Source organism: Myotis myotis, unplaced genomic scaffold (genome assembly GCF_014108235.1).
Source record: "Myotis myotis isolate mMyoMyo1 unplaced genomic scaffold, mMyoMyo1.p scaffold_m19_p_47, whole genome shotgun sequence".
In the NCBI taxonomy this organism is placed as follows: domain Eukaryota; kingdom Metazoa; phylum Chordata; class Mammalia; order Chiroptera; family Vespertilionidae; genus Myotis; species Myotis myotis.
In genome coordinates this window covers 133,701-156,629 of record NW_023416354.1, presented here as the reverse complement: position 1 = coordinate 156,629, position 22,929 = coordinate 133,701, and the positions used below count along the sequence as shown (strand labels likewise).

Genomic DNA, 22,929 nt, shown 5'->3' with positions numbered 1-22,929 from the left:
GGCTGCCCGCGAGCCAGCCTGCGGCCCTCGTTCTGCTGCCATGGCCGGATGGGCACAATGAAAAGCTGCGTCAGGGGAGCGCTTGGCCGGCATCCCTCATTTCTTTCATCTCCTTTTTTTTTTTCCTGAGTGCCGCGAGCATCCTGCCAGCCCGAGTTAGAAATTAATATCGCGCTCCCGCCCCACGAGGAGCAGAGGGAAGGATACGAGAGGGAGACGGTCGGGCCCAGAACAATAACGCGGGGGATGGAGGTCAATGTGCGGGGCTCAGGCAGGGAGGCGGCCGCGTGCACGAGATCCCCCCCCACGGCCATGGCTTCCTCGTTATGAGCCTCTCGCAAAGGTGCTGAGTTTCCCTACTCAGCAGAGCGGCCAGCATGGGGGCCAGGCTTCTCCTCCGTGGTCACCTGCGTCCGTTTCCGTGTATCCACACTAGGGGTGCGAGGAGCATCCGTGAAGATCAGCATCCGCCTCTATAGCCTTATCGCCTCACGCTTACATTAGGGTTTGGCTTGTAATGAAGCATCTAAGTCCAGGCTTTTATTCTTTCTACTTATTTCTAACTTTTCCCCTCTGTTGGTTCTTTCCATAATCTGCTCTGGCCTCTCTCTCTTTTTTTATTTTTAAATATGTTTTTATTGATGTCAGAGAGGAAGGGAGAGGGAGAGAGATAGAAGCATCAGTGATGAGAGAGAATCATGGACCGGCTGCCTCCTGCACCCCACACTGGGGTTGGGGCCCACAACCCGGGCCTGTGCCCTGACCGGAATGGAACCCTGACCTCCTGGTTCCTAGGTCGCCACTCAACCCCTGAGCCACGCCGGCCGGGCCAAATCAACTCTTCCTGTCTTCCAGGCGGGGGTGTTGGGATCCCATGTTGGCCTCTCTGATGAGTTGGGGAAACTCAATTCCTTTTCGAGCTAAAAGGCTCATAACGAGGAAGCAATGGACGGTGCAGAAGGGAAGGTTCCGGAGACTTCCCTCGCCTCTCCACCCCCCGAGCCAATGGCATCGAATTCACATCCTTTGTGGCCATGTCCCCGAGCACATGACTGGGCACCGACACCGTGGTGGGCACAAGGTCAGGTCAAGGTCGAGGCTGAGCCTTGCTTGCCCTTGCTGCTCTTCTAACCCTGAATGAACCCGTCGAGTCTCCTTTAGGGAAATCGTGTTATCGGAGCCACGGCGGAAGGTCCTAGAGTCCCCGACACATTTAAAATCTCCACCGACTCGTCTCCCCGGGCAGCGTCTGGTCAGGCCAGAGTGTCCTTTGTCTCAGACCACAGAGCCCCTGGTGGACGGAGAGACTCGGGAAATTCCATTCCGTGGCTGCAGCCTTCACGGCGGCTCATCTGGGGAGGAGCATCGAGGAGGGAAATTAAAGTTGGGGAGAAATGAAAGGCCTTTTGCTAATGAGAGGCATCTGTTTATTCCTCTTTTTTTTTGTAAATGTGCATTTGCTTAATAGACATTTTTTTTTTAAATGCCGAGTGAGGGTGCTGTGACTTTGTGAAGTCTACCAGAGTTACAGCTATTTTTTGTCGTTACACACGCGTTCGGTGACGCTGCTTCCTGGGAGGGGCAGGGCTGAGGGGGGGGGGGGCTTCGGAGAAAAGGGTGAGATAAGGGCTCAGGGAGGCGGAAGGACGTCCCCCTAGCGAGGGCCACGCCACCATCACGGAAGCATCTGGGCTAAAAAAGTGTGCACCAGTCAGCGGGGAATTTGGGACATTTAAAAAATATATATTTTTTATTGATTTTAGAGAGAGAGAGAAAGAGAGAGAGGGAGAGAATCACGGATCGGCTGCCTCCTGCACGCCCCCTCCTGGGGACTGAGTTCTCTGGCCAGAAATTGAACCGTGACCTCCTGGTTCATAGGTTGACGCTCAACCACTGAGCCACACGGGCCGGCTGGACATTTTCTTTCCGCACAGGATTCGGGGACGCCGACTTCCTGCCGTTGGACTCTCTTCCGTTCCCTCGGGCCGATGCAAGCCATCACAGGAAGACGATTCCTTCGCACCTGCCCCAGGCCTGGCCTCGGGGTCCGTGCCGGGGACACGGACGGGCATGAGGCTCGGCCACCACGTGGGCCGTCCAGGTGACCGACGGCCGTGCCGAGAGGGGAGCTCCTGGACATTGCGACGCCCAGCCCGGCGGGTTGTCCCTGGCTCCTCGGTCCCTGGGACGCACGTTTTCCGGAAGCCGCTCTGTATTTCAGCTTCTCTTTGGGTGAGAGTGACGGCCCCATAAATCAGCCGAGTGACGAGGCGCCCCCCAGTCGCCGCGGGCTCCACGCGGGGCCACGGCCGCCGGCTCCCTCCCGACCCTCTGTCGCGGGCGTAATGGATGGCGGCTCTCAGGGCCCGGCGTCCAGCACAGAGACCGTCAACAGTAGACGCCTTTTGTGCGGATTCTCATGCGAGAGGTTGTGAGTCCTCCCGCCCCCTCCACCCGGAGCTCCCGGGAGGGTCTTTGTGTGAAAATCCTAATTACCCGTCTCGAGTCTCCCAAGCCTCTTCTCCCTCCTGCGCCGGGAAAAACGTTCATTTCTCTGTGACCAGCGCGTTTTCCCACACAAGAGGAGGCATCAGGCGGACGTGGACGGTGGCGTGGGCACGGCGCCCATTCTCACTGGGGTACACAGGACAGCCTGCCTGCAGGTGCCATGGAGAGTAGTTGCTTGGCCCTGGCCGGTGTGGCTCAGTGGATAGAGCATCGGCCTGTGGACTGAAGGGTCCCGGGTTCGATTCCGGTCAAGGGCATGTGCCTTGGTTGCCAGCACATCCCCAGTGGGGGGCGTGCAGGAGGCAGCTGATCGATGTTTCTCTCTCATCAATGTTTCTAACTCTCTATCCCTCTCCCTTCCTCTCTGTAAAAAATCAATAAAATATATATTTTTTAAAAAAGCAGTCGTGTGACTTTCAGATGCAGAGCCGCACGTGAGCCACGCGCAGGAGGAAGAGGCTGCGGAGGCCAACCTCGCGGACGGAGGAGGGCGACGCAGGGCCCACGCCTCCGTCCTCGGTCTCGCGGCTCCGGCTGTGTGACCTCTAGGTCTCGGTGGAAGCCGTGGCCCGCCCTCCTGGTCTCGGCATCTTGTCTTTTCGTTGTTGTCGCCATCTTCGCCCGAGGATGTTTTCTCCGCGGTTGTGACAGCGAGTGGAAGGGAGAAAGGGAGGGAGGGGGAGAGAGAAACATCCGCGCGAGAGACACGACGATTGGTCGCCTCCTGCATGTGCCCAGAGATGGAACCCGCCACCCAGGGAGGTGCCCTTGGCCGGGAATCAAACCCTCGACCCTTTGGTGCGCAGACCGACACGCTAACCACTGAGCAACACCAGCTAGGGCTTATCTCGGCATTTAAGGCGCCTTCTCCGCCTCCTTTCCTGTGGCCTCATGGGGCACGTTCGATTGCTGTTGTTGTTAATCCTCGTCTGAGGATACTTTTCCATTTATCTTTTTGGTGTTTTTTTTTTTTAGAGAGAGTGGAAGGGAGAGGGAAAGAGAGAGAAACATCCATGTGAGAGAAACACATCGATGGGTTGCCTCCTGCAGGAACCCCGCCCAGGGCCCGGGCCAGGGAGGAGCCTGCGACCAAGGTACCTGCCCTGGACCCGAACTGAACCCGGGACCCTTGGGTCTGCAGGCCGACGCTCTATCCACTGAGCCACACCGGCCAGGGCGAATGAGATACATTTAAGAGGCACATGCCCCCTCCTGAGAGGGCATCGGCGGAGTGGGGTTCGGGGCCAATCTAACGAGACATAACCCCTGGGTCTCTACCCCCCGCGATCGTCTGGTGGCGATCGGGGACCCCAGATGGGCGAGTTTTGCATTTTCTCTACATGAACCAGCTCAGCAGGGAAGTCGGTGCCATCACCGGGAGGCTGGGCAAACCAACAGCCGCCTTCTCCCTCGGCGCCTCCCACGGTGCCCGCCCGTCTGCTCGCTGCGTCTTCCTGTCTCTGTTGCTGTTTATGACCCTGTTCCTATTAGCCGTCTCCCGGTTCATGTGACATGACACAGTCCCGGCCAGAGAGTCGATTTCTGGGGTAATTTGAAAGCTCGATGCTAAATGAATTCCATCTGCGCGGACGCGCTTTCTATTGAAAGTTATCAAGAGCAGCGTTACGGGGGATACGTCTTCGCGGCACCGTTACGAGACTCGTGAGCTGTTTGTGTCTTTTATGAAAACATTAGGTGAGAGGGAGACAGAAACAGCACCCAAGCCGGGAGACGCGCCCTCCGGCGGAGATCAGTCACGCGGGCGAGGTGCGCGGGCGACGCCGTTCACTTCACGCTCAGTGCTCGCTGGTCCTCAAGGCACACGCCGTCTCATCCGTCGCCCGACGCGTTCCCTGATGCCATCACTTTATTTTTTTCTAGGAATTAGGCACCGTTTGCACCTTAGGAAGTCAATGTTTTATTTTGATTGTATAGCGATTGCCCATCGGGAGTCAGAAGAAATGCCAGACGACCAAGAGGAGTTAATAAACTCACGCAAGGCCCGGCCGGTGTGGCCCAGGGGCGGAGCGTCGGCCTAGGAACCAGGAGGTCAGGGTTCGATTCCCGGTCAGGGCACAGGCCCGGGTGGTGGGCTCGATCCCCGGTGTCGGGCGTGCAGGAGGCAGCCGGTCCATGGTTCTCTCTCATCATGGATGTTTCTCGTCCTCCCTCTCCGTTCCTCTCTCAAATCAATTAAAAAAATTTTTTTTAAAGTATGAAGAGAAGCTACAGGAAAGGGGGCGGGTCGTGCAGAGGCTGTGCTCTGTCCTCGTGGAGTGGGAGGCAGGAGAGACAGAGTCACCCAGGGGCAGGGAGAGTGCACGCCGTGACAGGAAGGACTGGGGACAGTGGACACGTGTGCCAGGTCTCTATATGTTATGGTAGAGATGACGGGAAAGGTGGGGTTTCTATCTAGGAAGTATATGTGCACGTGTGCATGTGTGTGTATGCATGTATCTCCATGTGTGCAGGCATGTGTGTATATAGGCCTCTGTGTGCATGCATACATGTGTATCTGTGTGCATGTGTCTCTGTATGCATGTGTGTGTATGTGTATGCATCTCTCTCTGTGTGTGCATACATGCGTGTCTGTGTGCCTATGTGTGCATGTCCCTACCTGGGGAAACAACCTTTCTCAGAGACCTTGGTTAAAACACATAGTGCCAAGAAGGTGAGCAAACATATTAAGAACAGTATGCCATATATGCCAGGTCCCTTGAAACAGCAAGTATGGACCGGCTCCCAGCAAATTCCCCCTTTTTTATTTTTTAAAATCAGGCATTAAAAAGAAAAACCCGAAATGCTCTCTTGTATCCATTTTAAGAGTAGGATTGGCGCTTTCCGCTATTACCTGAGTCCTGATCTATCACCCCAGGGAGAGCTTGCCAATCCTGCACTTTCCCGGGGTGGAAAGGCTGCAGTGGGGTTAAGGATAAGGCTCCTTGGGCCTACCTTCTCCCATGCCTTTACATTTACCTTTCCTTCCTCAGAAAAGCATGGACATACTTCTTGTATAAAACGTTCTATCTGACTGGGAGTAACCTTAATTCTTCTGCTAGCAAGCATATGTGTTAAAAGATCAATACAGAGTCTTCTTCCTTTGGACTCAGTATGGCACATCTTCTCAATCTAAGTTCTGTACTATCCACCTTCTTACCCTACTTATCCTCTATAGGGGGGTCTGAAGTACCCTGGTGGAGTCCTATCCGTCCCGAATGTGGGGGTTCTCAATGGGGGGGGGCTTACCTAGGGGAATCCTGTTCCAGGGGTTCCCAAAGGTGTGGACGGAGTCGGCGAAGACTATCCACCCTCTTCCTACGGTGGAGTCCTATCCATCCCGAGAGTGGGGCTTACCTAGGGGTCCCTGTTCGGGCGCCAGTTGCCGGGGTCCAGCCCCAGCAGGTCCAGGGGTCCCCAAAGGTGTGGATGGAGTCGGCGAAGAAGGAATGACACAGAGACAGCGTTCAGTTGATCAGCAGCCTAGCCAGGATCTCTAGCCAGGATCTCCAGCCAAGTTCTGGTCTGGATCTCCAGAGGTTCTGCTTCAGATCTCCAGCCAGGATATGTGTCCATGTTCTCTTGCTAGGTTCTCCAGGTCCTCCAGCCAGGTTCTGTAGCCATGTTCCCTCGCTAGGTTCTCCAGCCAGGTTCTGTCCAGGTTATCCAGCCAGGTTCAGTCACCAGGTTCTAGTCAGGTTCTCTTGCCAATTTCTGTAGTCAGGTTCATTCCAGGATCTTTTGCCATGTTCTCTCGCTAGGTTCTGTCTCTAGGTTCTGAGGCCAGTTTCTGTCCAGTATCTTTTGCCATGTTCTCTCCAGCGAAGTTCTTCTATCTCTAGAGAACTTTCTGTGTAGGTTCTGTGCCTAGGTTCTGTCTCTCCTAGTTCTGTGTTCTAAGTTCTGTATTCTAAGTTCTGTGTTCTAAGTTCTGTGTTCTAAGTTCTGTATTCTAAGTTCTGTATTCTAAGTTCTGTGTTCTAAGTTCTGTGTTCTAAGTTCTGTCTCTCTTGGTTCCGTATTCTAAGTTCTGTGTCTTGCTGTCTTATTACATCTGTATTTATACCAGTTGATTCAATCCTATCAATCTCTATTACAAAGGTTAGGGCGTTTCTTATCTCCATTCCAGGGAGTAAAGATTATGTAGCTTAAGCATGATTGTTCATAGTTAAAGTGATTAATTACCCACCTGGCACTAGTTAAGAGGTTTTATTCCCTCCCTAACTTCAGGGGAAAATCCCTACCTGGGGAAACAACCTTTCTCAGAGACCTTGGTTAAAACACATAGTGCCAAGAAGGTGAGCAAACATATTAAGAACAGTATGCCATATATGCCAGGTCCCTTGAAACAGCAAGTATGGACCGGCTCCCAGCACATGTGTGTATATACGTATGCAGATCTCTGTGTGTACGCATACATGTGTGTCTGTGTGTGTGTGAAGGGGATGGACCGCGGTCCAGCCGCCTGGTCCCTGGGCCACCTCCCACCACACGGGGACACCCTGCAGGTGTCAGGGACAGCACCCGCCACTAGCGCCCAGGGACGCCGCGGACAGGCTGTTAGGAAGGGACCGACAGGAATGACAGCAGGAAACCCCGCCCTCATCACCTGTGTGACTCTCACCTCCCAGCCGAGCCCCTCAGTGCGGGCTCGGTCGCATGACAAGATGTGTCACCCTGCGTGCCAGACTGCGCCGGAGGGGCCTGGCCTCTCGGTGCCGACCCGCTGCTTAGTATGGGCTCCGCTGGCATCACATAAGCACATCCCGACGTTGCCGCGTCAGATCCGAGGAGAAGCAGCGAAAGTGCCAACACCATCGACTCGCAGTCGCTGTCCTTCCCCAGGAGCCCAGCGGGCGCCCACGGGCTGCAGCCGCGGCCAGTGAGGGCGAGGGGCACTGGTTTCGTTGATGAAACATAGAATTTTAAACGTGATTTCTTTAAACAAAAGCAACCCTATGGAGCCTCGATGTCTCCCTCTTCCCGGGAACAACAGTGTCAGCCAGGGACCCTCTGCGGCAGCCGGACCCCAGACACAGGGGGAGCTTCGGGCCCAGCCCCGCGGCGTTTCCCCGGAACAAGCCGGCCCCGCGGCCACACTGCGCGTCTCGGAGAGACGACCGGCCATCGTTGTAAACATTTTCCGAAGAAAACGCCGGGAACGTCCTCTGGGACTAAGCAACTGTTTTCCTCCGAGCTGATGGGACTTGAAAGATATTTACACAAAAACATCAAAGGATCGCAGCGCCCCCTGGTGGGACAACGGGTGCCCCCCCCCCCCCCCCCTGCACACACACACACCAGCACGGACCCGCCAGCCCTGTGTTAGCCTCTCCTGCAGGCGCTTGAACAGTGATCACAGCCCATGAACCCCAGGGGCTGGCTCACCACGAAACGTAGAGTCGAAGGCCCAGATTCCCGGCGTTTCTGACTCACTTTCCCGGATACGAAATGCAGTGAACGTGTCCACACACTGTTACGGCCTGAGGCTCCCGCCACCCGAAACCGAACAGGTCGAGTGGGGCCGAGCTGAGCCGTGCAAATCCTCCTGTGACCCCGACGTGCGTGGGGGGCCCCCGTCACCTGGTCTATAGCTTCTTCCATGGCTGGGCCCCATGAACACCGCCCGGCCCCTGGAGAAGGTCGGGATGCCCACCGCCAGCGAACCACAGGCAGACCCCGGCCATGGAGGGCACGGCGTCCCCGTCACGTCTGCCTGCCGTCCGAGATGGCGAGGGAGGCGGGGGTCTTGGCGGGAGGCGGTGTGCAAGGCGGCATCGTGCAGACCAGCTTCCTGACGCCGCGACCCTTTCCTACAGCCCCTCATGTGGTGACCCCCGATGTCACTGTGACAGCTTGACCATCATTAAAGCATCGTGATGAATCACAGAAACAGCATGTAATGATAGATGTGTTTTCCGACGGTCTCAGGCGACCCCTGTGAAAGGGTCGTTCGGCCCCCAAAGGGGTGGCGACCCACAGGTTGAGAACCGCTGCCTTAGACGGAGGGAGGGCGCGCCACGGAAGCACCTGTGAGGAGATAAGGACATGGTCTGCCTGTCACGCGTGCACTGGCCACACGCGTGTAGGAGAGGCCTTGCCGCCCTGAAGCGACTGGCGCAGCCGCCCTCCGGCCCCGCTTCCCGCAGACGCGTCACTTCGAGGAAAGCGCGGCCTGAGCATTCATCACCGGCCGCTGAGCTCTCGGCGGAGCTGAGGACTTTAATTTCCCAATTTATTTTCTGGAAACGCGATTTGCATCACAGGCACCCGCGTGGGGCTGCGTTTTTAATATCCCCGCAGGTTGTGTATGCGGGGATAATAAGAGACCGGCCTTCATTTCTTTTAATTCTTCACCCCAAGACATGTTTCTATTGAGTTTCCGAGAGAGAGAGACAGAGAGAGAGAGAGAACAGCATGATCAGTTGTCTCCCGTACACGCCCCAACTGGGGGTCAAACTGCAGCCTGGGTGTGTGCCGGGACCAGGAATCGAACCCGCAACCTTTGGGTGCACAGGACGGCGCTCCGACCACTGAGCCATCCGGCCAGGGCCGTCCTTCACGTCTAATGCGCCCTCCGGCGTCAGAGGGATCGCATTGGCGGTAAAATATCACACGCGAAGTTCTGGGGGGGGGGGGATTTTTAAATCCTCACCCGAGGGTATTTTCCCATTGATTTTCAGAGAGAGAGCGGAAGAGAGAGGGAGAGACAGAGGGAAACATCGATGTGAGAGAAACACATCGACGGGCTGCCTCCTGCACGAGCCCCGACCAGGGCCCAGGCCGGGGAGGAGCCCGCAACCGAGGTGCATGCCCTTGACCGGAATCCGAACCCGGGACCCTTTGGTCCGCAGGCCGACGCCCTATCCACTGAGCCACACCGGCCGGGGCTCGTAGATCCTTATTGCACGGACACGGCCACCCGGGACCCCGGTGCAGAGGTGGCCCTGAACCGCGAGGGTGAGCTCCCTCCGGGGACGGGGACCCCCTCAGGGCTGCTTCCCTGGCGCCCGGCCCGCTGCTCTCGGAAACGTCCTCGTGTGATGAATATTTATGGAACTGCCACTGTAATTAAAACATAAAAGCCTCGAGCTAGAGTCATTGGGCTGCGGGGAAAGGAGCAGAACACGGCTCACCAGCCAGGACAGCAGACGGGGCAGAGGCTCCCGCCGGGTCTCGGGCGGCGGAGACGGGGGGGGGGGGGGGGGGGGTGTCCCGTGGGAGCGTCCGACACCCACAGGTTTTGGGAAACATGTTTCCCGGCACAGCTCGCTGCCGAGTCGCCGGGGACCAGCACCGGGTTCCAAACAAACATCCTCCCGGGCTCCCGCGGGCTGTGGTGTCACCCCAGGCCACACGGCCGCATCCCACGGGCATGGGGGCCCCAGCGCTGCCCTCAGGCCTCCCCCAAGGCCCGCAGGACGCTCGGGGAGCTCACCCCTCACCCCCCAGCCCCTCACCCCCACCCCCCACTCCTCATCCCTCATCCCCAGCCCCTCACCCCCACCCACACCCCCACCCCTCACCCCCACTCACACCCCCACCCCTCACCCCCAACCCCTCACCCCCACCCCCACCCCTCATCCCAACCCCCCACCCACACCCACACCCCACCCCCACCCCTCATCCCCAACCCCTCACCCCCACCCCCACCCCTCACCCCCCAGCCCCTCACCCCCACCCCCACCCCTCATCCCCAACCCCCCACCCACACCCACACCCCCACCCCCACCCCTCATCCCCAACCCCTCACCCCCACCCCCACCCCTCACCCCCCAGCCCCTCACCCCCACCCCCACCCCTCATCCCTCATCCCCAGCCCCTCACCCACACCCCCACCCCCACCCCTCATCCCCAACCCCTCACCCACACCCCCACCCCCACCCCTCGCCCCCCCAGCCCCTCACCCACACCCCCACCCCCACCCCTCGCCCCCCAGCCCCTCACCCACACCCCCACCCCCACCCCTCATCCCTCATCCCCAGCCCCTCACCCCCACCCACACCCCCCAGCATGAAGTCCTCCCCATCAGCACAGACCACAGACCATCCCAACAACCCACCCCTCCAAGCAGCTGTGTGTGGGCCCCAGCCGGTTTGGCTCAGTGGATAGAGCCTTGGCCTGCAGACTGAAGGGTCCCAGGTTCCATTCCCGGTCAGGGCACAGGCCGGGTTGTGGGCTCCATCCCCAGTGGGGGGCGTGCAGGAGACAGCCGGTCCATGATCCTCTCTCATCGTGGATGTTTCTATCTCTCGCTCCCTCTCCCTTCTTCTCTGAAATCAATAAAAATATATTTTTTAAAAATTGAGAGTAGAAAAATTAAGGGTGCAGAGTGGGCCGAAGCCGCTGGTTCCTGGGTTCTGCTGAAGACAGCCCAGGCCTCGAAAAGCTCCCCACGGGCTCAGAACAACTTGTCTGAACTTTGCAACGAAATGCAAACAAGGCGACGATGACATCATCGCCTGGACTCAGCGCCTCACAGACACCACGGGCCGCTGTGCAAACACGCTGCCGAGAGCGCTCTGGGCTCCATCCTATTATTACGCCTCGTTAAGTGAGATAATTTGGTTTAAATTAATTTTCTGAAAATTAAAACTATTCAGTGGAACTGCCTTATTAACGTAATGAAAGAAAACTTTAAATTATAACGCGTTCTTTTTAATACTGCTTGTTAAGTCGGTTAGATTTGGGTTCTATTAGCGGGGTTTCTTAAAATCTAATTTTCTTTTAGGACACATCTGATAAACCGTAGGTTTTAGCACATAGATATTGATTTTCCAAAAAATATGTTTTTATTGATTTTAGAGAGAGCAGAAGGAGGGGAGAGAGACAGAGAGAGAGAAAGAGAGAGAGAGGGGGGAACATTGATTCGTTGCCTCCCTTATGCACCCTGACTGGGGATTGAACTTGCTGATGACACCCAACCCACTGAGCCACACTGGCAGGGCCATGCTGGTTTTTGTCTTTAATCATTTAAAACCAAACGGACTGTCTGCTTATTCCGTCCAATCAGAACCTGGCCCTGCACCTCCCGGTTGGAATTTCCCATCGACGGCTCGTGGCTGTGAGGCCTGCTGGCCCGCCCTGCGTCATAACTAGGAAGGGTTGTGCCATCGTCCTCGCCCGCTGACCGTCCACCGCGGAGGGGCTTTGGGCTGGACGCTGAGTGAGCGGGCTCTTCGCTCCACATGTCCTGGGCTCTCTGTTCTCTAAAGGAACCGTGGCCTCCAGGCGTTTCCAAAAGGCCAACGTCGCCGTGTGTGCCTCGTCCTGAGAGGCGCTGCCCGCCCCATCCATCAGCGTGGCAGGCGGGGCCGCTGGGGCGCGAGTCGGGGGCCCTTCCCGGGGTTGGGGCGGTCCATCACCTGGACAGGGAGGCGCCAGGAGACGCCTCTGATGGATGTCCCCCGGTGATCGGCCGTCGTTGGAGGACGCGTCTTCGCCTGCCCGCAATTTCAGCCCGGCTGCCCCTGAGGTCAATAAATCAAAAACTGATTTCCACCCTGGCTGGTGTGGCTCAGTGGATAGAGCGTGGGCCTGAGAACTGAAGGGTCCCGGGTTGGATTCCCGGTCAGGGCACGTGCCCGGGTCGCGGGCTCGATCCCCAGTGGGGGGCGTGCAGGAGGCAGCCGGTCCACGATTCTCTCTCATTATTGATATTTCTTTCCCTTCCTCTCCCTCTCCCTTCCTCTCTGAAATCAATACAAATATATAAAACACACACACACACACAAAACAAGGAGTTCTCCCTCGATAATCAGCACGATACAGGGGACGGGAGCCTTTCAGGAGGAAGTCGCCGTCCAACCAGGGGCACCTCGCAGGCTCATCTGTCACGGGCGTCCGCGCACGTCCCACCGGCGCCGTGATGAGTGGCCTTCTCGGTCCCCGTTCTCGCCTCCCTCCGCGCTGGGCCCGGGGTTTCGCCGCTGACGATGAAGAATGGCTCGGAGACACTTCATGGCATAAGAGTGTGAGTTATGGCTCCTGGTGAAGCCTGTGGAAAACGCAAGACAGATGCTCTCATCTTCGCAGCATCGTCTGGCCTTTCCAGGTGGGGACGTGCCTGCCTCCGTGTCCTGACCTTGGCGGGGGGCGGGGGGGGGGGCGAGGTGCAGAAACGTGGGGCGTCAGCGTGGTCGCTGGGAAATAACGATGCGTCGTAGATTTTAAAATGTGCATTTCTTCTTCGTTTTTTCTTTTTAATATATTTTTATTGATTCCAGAGAGGAAGGGGGAGGGAGAGAGAGAGAGAAATATCCATGATGAGAGAGAATCATGGACCGGCTGCCTCCTGCACGCCCCCCACTGGGGATCGAGCCCATAACCCAGGCCTGTGCCCTTGACTGGAATCGAACCCGGACCCTTCGGTCCACAGGACGACGCTCTATCCACTGAGACAAACGAGCTAGGGTGTCCATTTTTTTCTTTTTTAGAGAGAGAGAAAGGGAGAAGGAGAGGGAGAGAGAGAGAGAAACATCGATGAGAGCACATCCATCGGCTGCCTCCTGCGTGACCTCTACTGGGGACGGAGCCCGCCACCCGGGCGTGTGCCCTGACCGGGAATCGCACCGTGACCGCCTGGTTCCTAGGTGGACACTCAGCCACAGAGCCACACCGGCCAGGCCTGATGGACATTTTTCCAAGAAGAGGGAGCCATTTGCCTGAGTCCAATGCTGCTCAGGGGTCAAGTACGATGTCCCCTGGCCCCTTCGTCCTATGGCCACTCAAGCCGCCATCAGACCCAGCGCCTACGTAGGAGGAAGGGTCTTCACGAGAGAACGAACGGGGTGCACATCCCTGACTCCCCCGCCCTGAGCCCGGGCGCGGTGCCAGGACCAGGCCCTGCAGGGTCTCAACGCCGTCACCTTGTGTGCTGGCCCCAGACAGGTGTTTACCTTCGGAGACGGGTTTGCAACAACGAGGGAGCTGAGCACAGCCTTGCATCTCTAGCAGGTGCTCGGGCGAGACTGACAGCCTTAATGAGGAAACATCCATACGCGTCTCTGGCTCCTTCTAACAATCCCTGGTTTACCGCATCCGTTTCTGCCGTGTTGACATATTAGGCAGGAGCGCTTGTTTCAACAACGCGCTCGGCTCCAAGGAAATGAAGAAAAATGGCAGCTTCCGGGAGGCCGGCCAAGCCTCTGGCACCGGCCTCAGCTCCCGACAGCACGCCGAGGCCGGAGGCCCCGTGGGAGCAGCGCTGGGCCCACTGGTTTTTAAATGTGAACAGTGGGCGGCCTTCACCTTAGGAGGGGCGGCCCCGTCACGGAGGAGTTAGTTCTGGGGCTGTGGGCAGTGGGTTTGTACCAGAAAATGCCCGGCACATGCACCCTTGAGAGGGTCGTTCTGCAGTTCTGGGACCTCCTCTCAAAACTAGTTCTGAAGGCGTCAGCCAGCACATGCAGATATGCTAACACATGTGTCAATCATCGCCTGGCAAACAGAACACATATACACACACACGCAGGTCATCACGACCATTATCCTCACCATCAAGACCATCATCACCATCATCATCATCACCATCTCCATCATCACCACCATCACCATCACCCCCATCATCACCATCAAGACCATCATCGTTTTCACCATCTCCATCATCATCACCATCATCACCATCATCATCATCACCATCATCACCATCATCATCACCTCCATCATCATCACATCACCACCATCATCACCATCACCACCATCATCATCACCATCATCACCATCACCATCTCCATCTCCATCATCATCACCTCCATCATCATCACATCACCATCTCCATCATCATCACCATCACCATCATCATCATCACCATCTCCATCATCACCATCTCCATCATCACCATCATCACCATCATCATCACCATCATCACCATCTCCATCATCACCATCATCACCATCATCATCACCATCATCACCATCTCCATCATCACCATCTCCATCATCACCATCATCACCATCATCATCACCATCATCACCATCATCATCACCATCATCACCATCACCATCATCATCATCACCATCATCACCATCATCATCACCATCATCACCATCATCATCACCATCATCACCATTACCATCATCATCATCACCATCTCCATCATCACCATCTCCATCATCACCATCATCACCATCATCATCACCATCATCACCATCACCATCATCATCATCACCACCATCACCATCATCATCACCATCATCATCATCACCATCATCTCCATCATCACCATCACCTCACCATCATCACCATCATCACCATCACCATCACCACCATCACTAGCTGGCATCTCCTGTATCGTCCCCAGTAGAAGCCGTTAGAACTATTCCACTTGCCACACTCCCCCGACGGGTCCAATAAAACTCCTTACTAATTCTTCCTTAACACAGCGCAGCATTTTGCCAGATTCTAGCTCTGTGTTCCAATTCCTTCAGCCTCAGAGAAATGACAAAGCTCCCGTCTTTATCTCCGCCTGGGAGTGCAGCCAAGGCGTGTCCTCAGGGCTGAGAGCGAAGCGAGGCCAGCAGTCCTTGATTCTTTATTTCTAAGGCAGGACTGTGTGGGCACTTCTTCAAGGACTGTGTGCACCTCGGGGCAAGAAAGAGGGAGGATGAGAGAGAGAGAGAGAGAGAGAGAGAGAGAGAGAGAGAAGAGGGGGAGGAGGAGGAAGGAGAGGAGGTCGAGTAGGAGGAGGTCTGAGGGAGGAAGGTCCCAGGCACAGATAACAGGGGCTTCAAAGGTTGTGGGGGGGACAGGAGAGGTGGCACTTGGGGTTGCCAAGGACCATGGTGGCCGGAGTTCAGGGAGTGGAGGAAGAGCAGGAGGGAAACAGGTTTGGAGCCCGCCAGTGTGGCTCAATGGTTGAGCGTCAACCTATGAACCAGGAGGCGATGGTTCAATTCCCAGTCAGGGCACAGGCCTGGGTTGCAGGCTCGATCCCCAGTGGGGGGCGTGCAGGAGGCAGCTGATCCATGATTCTCTCTCATCGTTGATGTTTCTATCTCTCTCTCTCTCCCTCTCCCTTCCTCTCTGAAACAAATAACAATGCATTAAAACAAAGAGAGAGAGAGAGAGAGAGAGAGAGAGAGAGGAAGGAAGGCCCAGGCCCGTCCCTCCGGACCCTCCCAGGACTCGGCCCGTCAGCGTGAGGGGTTTCTACAGCCCATGACCCAGCAGCTGTGTTCACGCTGCCTCCCGGCTCAGCCTGCACCCTTTTCTCCGGGCCCGAGATTATGAAACAGGCCAGGAACGGATGCTGCTGTTGCTATGGCGACTTATATTTGCACCGTTTTAATAACCTCGCCCGACGCAGGCGATCAGACGCGCCGGGGCACCTCCCCGTCACTGAGCTCCAACCCATACGTGACGGCGCGCGATGCCGTGGGCGCCGAGGCGTGAAGAAGTGAAAAGCAAAGAGAAATAAGTCATCGGGAGCCGGAACGCCACCCCTGTTTGAGGGGGGAGCAGAGGCACATCCGGGGTGGCCTTGAGGGTGGGAAGGCGTGGTTCTCACGGACGGAGCGGGGAAACGACGCTGCCCGAGAAGTACCTTCGAGGCCCCTGTTTCTCTCGCCCAGAGGAAAACCCCGCTGCTGGCCACCGAAGAAGACAGAACGGGCGCGTCCTCACCGCCGCCGCCGTCGGACACCCGACCGCTGCACTGTGAGTATCAGCAGCTCTTGAGCCAAGTGTGGTGTTGAAAGGGATCATGGCTGCCGGCTGAGTTTGTTCCCAAAGTATTTACAGTGCGTGAAGCTAGAAAGCGTGACAGTTCTGAAAACATAGGATCAAACCCTGTGTGTCCTTCTTTTTTAAAGTCAAGTTTAGAGGCAGAGGAAGGTGGGGGGCGGGAGGGAGAGAGAGAGAGAGAGAGGAGAGAGAGAGACATTAATGATGAGAGAGAGAGAGAGACATTAATGATGAGAGAGAATCACGGATCGGCTGCCTTCTGCACGCCCCCCACTGGGGATGGAGCCCGAAACCCGGGCCTGTGCCCTGACCGGGAATCGAACCCTGACCTCCCGGTTCCTAGGTGGACGCTTGCTCAACCACTGAGTCGCGCCGACAGGGCTGGATTCCATGTTCCTACAAGAACGAACTGGCTCACAACCGGTGCAGATGCCCGTGTCTGCATGTGGCCTGATCCCTCCGTGAAAGGGCCCTGGCAGGGGCGCACCGTGTCCCATTTCACAAAATGCCGGAGCAGAGCCTCGCCCCGAGCCGGGCGATGCAGAATCATCTCCCACGGCTGCCCTACTTTCCCTTCCTCGCAGCAGACAAAGCCGCCCCCCTCCGTCGTGAGTCAAGCTGTGCCGAGGACCGGGGTCGAGGGAGGTCGCTATTCTCAGAGGGTGCCCGTCGGTGTATCTTATCTTCCTTTGATAAAGGCTCGGAGGGATCAAAGGGACTGCACGCCGACTTCCGCGCGTTATTCATGTGCCAGAAGCCCCGCTTTTCACAGGGATCAGACACTGCTGTCAGCTGGTGCATGTGCGTGTGTGTGCGTGTGCGTGTGCGTGTGTGCTGACCGGCACCACGTGACCACGTGAGGGATTCCCCGCTGGGAGGAAGGACGGGCCTGGTTCTCCTGAACCGCAGGAGCAGGAGCAGGTGCGCGGGGGGAAGAACTGTCGTCCGGGGGGACACAGACATGGGATGTCAGAGGGAGCGCTGATGGCCGTGTGGGAAGCAACCAGTCGATGTGTCTCTCACACGTCAATGTTTCTCTCTCCGAGTGGTGGCCTCCCGCACGTCCGTGCCCCAACCAGGCCCGGGGATGGAAGCCGCCACGGAGGTGCGTGCCCGTGACCTGGAATCGAACCTGAGACTCTTCGATGCGTGGGCCGACGCTCTAACCACTGAGCTACACTGGCCAGGGCCCTGCAAAGAGAGGTTGGTGTTACATTTTCTTTCTTTCTTTTCTTTATATGTCTTTATTGATTTCAGAGAGGAAGGGAGAGGGAGAGAGAAACATCCATGATGAGAGAGAATCATGGATCGGCTGCCTCCTGCATGCCCCCCACTGGAGATCGAGCCTGCACCCCGGGCCTGTGCCCTGACCGGGAATGGAGCCCTGACCTCCTGGTTCCTAGGTGGATGCTCAGCCCCTGAGCCACGCCGGCCGGGCTGGGCTGCATTTGCACACGGACTCCCAGACCCCAGCTCGAGGGACAGCTAATGGAGACGGATTGTTTTCAGTCCGACTTCAGCCCTGTGATCAGGGCCGACCCTGGGCAGCTGCGGCGGCTGCTGGGCGGCTCTGAGGCCCATTCAGGCCGGGCCGGCGGGCGCCTCGGCCAAGTGCGGGCGGCTCTCCTCCTCCTGACGGGCTGTCTGTCCCTTGTCTGCGTCGGGAGGCGGTGCCAGGGCTCACGCTCGGCGTCCTCGCGGGACTCTGTGCTGGGAACGCGCTGTTCTTTTGGGGACGCGGCTTGGAGCACCTGCTCCTCGCATCCTGCGGGTAAAGAGGCCGCGAGAGAGACATCTTTCTTCATCAGGAAGAGGGAGGACGGAGGGGAGCCGCTGCCACCGGGAGGGAAACGCGATTGGCTACTTAACAATCAAAACAAAAAGCTGTTAATGTCCCCCCGTCGCCCCCCAAGACAAACGGGGGGGGGGGGGAATGCCACCCTTGAACGCCTGGCATCGCTTCGAAGGCGGATCCTGGCACCTTCCAGGACCGAGCCCGCCCGCCCGCGTGGCGCGAGGCCACCTTATCGAGCTGGTGCCACGATGCCAAGTGGATGATTAATTGCCTCCCAGGAGGTGATGGGCACGGATGCAGGATGCAGGTGAGCAACCGGAGAACACATTAATTATGCAGGTTTGGCGTTGGCTGGACTGCCAGGCGGCGCCGGGGGAGGGGAGGGGAGGGCCGGGGAGGGGAGGGGGCGCGGATCCTTGGGCCCTGAAACAATAAACGACATGTTTTGAAGCCGCTTGGAAATCAAACACACACAGCACATCGGACCCGCGGCCCAACGGCGGCCTCGGGACCTGGGGAGGCCGGAGACCCCACCTTCCTGGATTCCACACTCACATCCGAGCAGGGTCGCCGGCTCAGCTGTTCGCGCCGCCAGCATTTCCGGAGGGAGACCCGCCCGCAGAGGGGCCGGGCCTCTGGGCGGTAAACCCCGGACAACAGACGGCCCGGGAGACGGACACGCGTGGAAGGCGGACACACACCGCGTGGCCTGTGACGGCGGGAGCCCCGCGTGGAGCTGCCCGGCGGGGTCACGGGGACCGCCCGGGACGTCCTCCGAGCGGGCGTGGGCTCCCAACCTTCTCACTTAAAAAAATATATTTTTTTATTGACTTTATAGAGAGAGAGCAAAGGAGAGGGAGAGAGAGAGAAACCTCCAATGAGCCGGAGACTTAGGTCGGCTGCCTCCTGCACGCCCCCTGCTGGGGATCGAGCCGGCGCCCACTTGTTCAGGGGTTGATGCTCAACCATTGAGCCACCCGAGCCGGGCAGCGCTGCTTTTCTTAGGGACGCGGCTGTTGCCCCTGATGCTGTGTTAACCACAATCCTAGGGCGTGTCCCTCCGGCAGGAACGAAGGGCGAGCCCGTGGCTCACTGAGGCTCCTGGATGGGGGTGGGGGGGGGCAGGGGCGCTGGGAGAATGGGGAACAATGCCACCCTCTCCCTGAGGGGCAGAGCTGGGACCGCGTTTCCTGGTCTCAGCCGGGGAGTTTTCCTCTCTGAGGCCTCCTGCCACCCGGGAGGCGGCCACACCCACGTGGAAAAACACCCCCGAAGATCCCCTTTGCAGCAGCACCTGGGACCCCCCCCCCCAAACTCGGCCTTTGTGTCTAAGCCGTGTTTATGCCTCCTCGCTTTTGGGGGGGGTGGGGTGGGGTGGGGGGTCCAGGCTTTGAGTGGAAGGGCCGCGCATAAATTTGAACATTTTTAATCACCGCACAGAACCTGCTGATTTCAGGCTAAAATTATAAATTCCTAGAGACGGTGTGAAGTCTGTCAGATTCCAGGGCAGCCGCTGAGACAAGCGGGAGCTCTCCACGTGCGGCGGCTGCCATGGCAACCGCTCCATCCCTGCGCGGAGGGGAGGGGGGAGGAGGGGAGGGGGGAGGGCGCCGGCACCTGCCCACGGTCCCCGGTGGACACACTCTGACAAGCCTGTTCCTGTTACATTGTATTGATTTCGCCCAGAAGGAACCCAGGGCTGATGGGGGTGCCGCTCCCACGAACACGTGGGGAACCCGAAGCCCCAAGCAACGCCGCTGATGGGAAGAAATGACAGCTGGCCCCGCCACTAGGTCCCCTGATGGCACGTGAGGCCCCGCCCCGCCCTTGGTTAAGCCCCGCCCCACCCTTGGTTAAGCCCCGCCCCCTTTCGTGCTCCCTGCAGAGTTGCATGGAGCGTCTGCCTTTTGGACGAAGGTTGTGCACACTCGGGACTCGCCTCCCCACCCCCCACCCACGTGGAGGCATCATTTTTCTTCTTCTTTTTTAAAAAAAATATATTTGCATTGATTTCAGAGAGGAAGGGAGAGAGAGAAAGAAACGTCAATGATGAGAGAATCGTGGATGGGCTGCCTCCTGCCCGCTCCCTACCAGGGACGGAGCCTGCAACCCGGGCCTGTGCCCTGACCGCGAATCGAACTGTGACCTCCGGGTTCCTAGGTCGATGCTCCACCCCTGAGCCACGCCGGCCGGGCTGGAGGCATCATTTTTTTTTTTTTTTTTTAAGAAAACTCATCTACGGGGAACGAACCTGGGTCACATCTGGGCTTGAAAATATCCCGGAGTGATGCACGCCCCCACCTGGCAGCCTTTCATTTCCTCACTTAACCGCGGCCGCCGGACCCCTCTCGGGAGGTCCTGGGCTAAGGGACAGACTCTTACATTCAAGCGAAAGAGAAGCGGGACCTGGGGCCGGGGACCGCCAGGCCCTGGCCAGCTCGCTCAGTGGTTAGAGCACCCACACGGGTTCAATTCCCGGTCAAGGGCACGTACCTCGGTTGCAGGCTCGATCCCCGGCCCGGTGGGGGCACGTGGGGGAGGCAACCAATCCACGTGTGTCTCTCACATCATCCCACGGATTGTGACAGGAGCCCCGTGAAGGAAAAGCCCTCCCCTGGACCCGATGATGGACACAAAGGAAAACTGTGCTGGCCGCGGTGGGCGGGTGCTTGTCCTCATCATTTGAGAGGCAGAAACGAAGGTTGTTTTTGGGTTTTTTTTTGTTTTAATTACAGTTTTCAACCCCGGAGAGAACCCTTCAGCGTCACCAAACTTCGAAAGACGACGCCGTACACCCGGCGGGAATGTAAAACAGCCTCGAATGTCAGCGGCAATTTAAAAGTGAAATTAAAAAATGATTAAAAAGCTGGGAGCACGTGCGTGTACATCGCAGCGTTTACAAGGCACCGGCATTTGCATTCTGCGCAGAGAGGGTGTCTTGGTGGTCCGCGGCGGCGACGGCAGGCTTTGCAGGGAGGGACCGGGATGTGCTACCCGTTACTTATTAAAACAATGAGATGCGCGTTGAATAAAACATGCCGACAGCCCCGAGGTCGGGAGCCCGGGGGTCCAGCAACGGTGGCTGCGAGCGCGTCCCATCCTGCCTCCCGCCTGGAACGTGTCCTGAGAAGCCAGGTGAGCCCGGCCGCCGGCGTGACTCAGGGGTTGAGCATCGACCTAGGAACCAGGAGGTCAGGGTTCCATTCCCCGTCAGGTCACAGGCCCGGGTTGTGGGCTCCGTCCCCAGTGGGGGGGGGATGCAGGGAGCAACCGATTCGTGATTCTCTCTCATCATGGATGTTTCTATCACTCTCCCTTCCTCTCTCTGAAATCAATAAAGATATCCTATATAATAAAAGGGTAATATGCAAATTGTCCCCTCGACTGGGAGTTTGACTGGAGTTTGACCAGGCGGTGGGACCGGCCCGCCCTGCCCCTAGTTGGCCCTCCACACCCTGATTCTGGGCAGAGCCGGCCCACCAACCAACCTCTCACATTTCCTCCCCAGCCGACCCGGCCGATCGGCCCAGATGGGGCGGGCCGGCCAGACCCCACCCGTGTGTGAATCCATGCACCGGGCCTCTCGTATATAAAATAAAAAGCCAGGTGACACCCCTCCCCAGCCCCTCCGGTGACCAGTCCACTCTCAGGAGGCTCCGGGCTGCCTGCACCCCCCGCGTCCCTCCTGAGGCGGAACCCAGGCTGTCTCCGTGTTTGCACCAGACAGACAGGGCTCCGGAGACCCCGGGGGGCCCGGCAAGCCGGACCCAGGACATTGGTTTAACCTGAAAGGACAGCTGACGCGGCCACCGGCACCAGGAGAGCTCAAGGCCTTAAGGAACAAGATGACGAAGGCGGCGAGCGGTGAACGGACTGGGCCACGCACGCCCCACGGAGCGAGGCAGGCATGTGGGACCAGGGGCTTGTCTCCCAAGTGTTTTGTTTGCCATCATTTGATCGTAAACATTAAAAAAAAAAAAAAAAAAAAAAAAAAAAGAGTTGAAATCACTGCTGAGTGAACGCCCGCCCGCACATCCGCTACCCGGTTCCAGGACGGGTACTGTGTGGCTACCGATGCCGTAGCTTTGGGTTTATTTCCACTGTGAGCTTCTTGCTAATTGCACATGGGGGTGGGGGGGCGGGTAATTAGCGCATCACATGCGCCCTTTGGAGATCTTCTGGCTGAGGACACACCAAGGGGAGACACGTACGCAAAGAAAGCAACACGTTCAATGACCACTGGCGCCTGCACGGGAGGACACGCGTGATCCACGGGCTGGGGCAGAGACTCCGACAAAACACGCCTGAAACAGGAGCGATTTGCCAGAAGCTTTTATTTTTTATTTTTTTTTTTGAAATCAAAGTCTGTGTGAAGCTGAAATCAATAGGGATCGCCCCAGGACCTTGTCGAGAGCCTGTTAACATGGTTTTATTTTTAGATTTCGGAGCCTTTTCCAGGGTCTGGATCTGAGCAGGTAAACTCGGCAGCACCGGGCCCACCCACACGCAGGGAGTGCCTGCTGGGACCAGGAACACCCACAGATGTGACGCGCGTCCCCGTCCCTGGAGGGCACCGGTCTGTCTCCTGGGAAGCTGGGGCTCAGCCACCGGTCCCACGCTCACAGAGGGGGGATCCGTCCCGGACTCCGGGTGGCGGCTGGGTGGTCCCGCTCAGGCTGGGGGCTGGGCTATGCTCTGCCCCCAGGACGGGGAGTGGTGCCACCTGACAGGGGGTCACAACAGGGGTCACAGGGGCCCGCTGTGAGGGGCCTCCTGCCCTGGCCGCCCCCCCACCCCCACCCCCGGTGCAGGGGAACGGAGCGGCGCCATCCATTTCTCCCCTCTCTTCACTGTCTCACACACCCAGGGTCCACGTCAGACAATCCGAAGAGTCTGCAGAGCAAAGAGCGGACAATGGATAATACTTTTATAAGCAGAGGAGACCG

General features: G+C 57.8%; 1 long non-coding RNA gene across 2 annotated transcripts; it reads left to right on the top strand.

Moving 5' to 3' along the window:
* The first annotated feature begins 15,739 nt into the window (after window positions 1-15,739).
* Window positions 15,740-21,911, top strand: LOC118655487. Of its 2 annotated transcripts, XR_004967281.1 has the most exons (5): window positions 15,740-16,161; window positions 16,773-17,391; window positions 18,177-18,290; window positions 19,670-19,791; window positions 20,719-21,911. It is a non-coding gene; the product is annotated as an uncharacterized LOC118655487 (long non-coding RNA). The 2 variants fall into 2 exon arrangements; XR_004967280.1 differs by lacking the exon at window positions 19,670-19,791.
* Window positions 21,912-22,929: the final 1,018 nt, after the last annotated feature.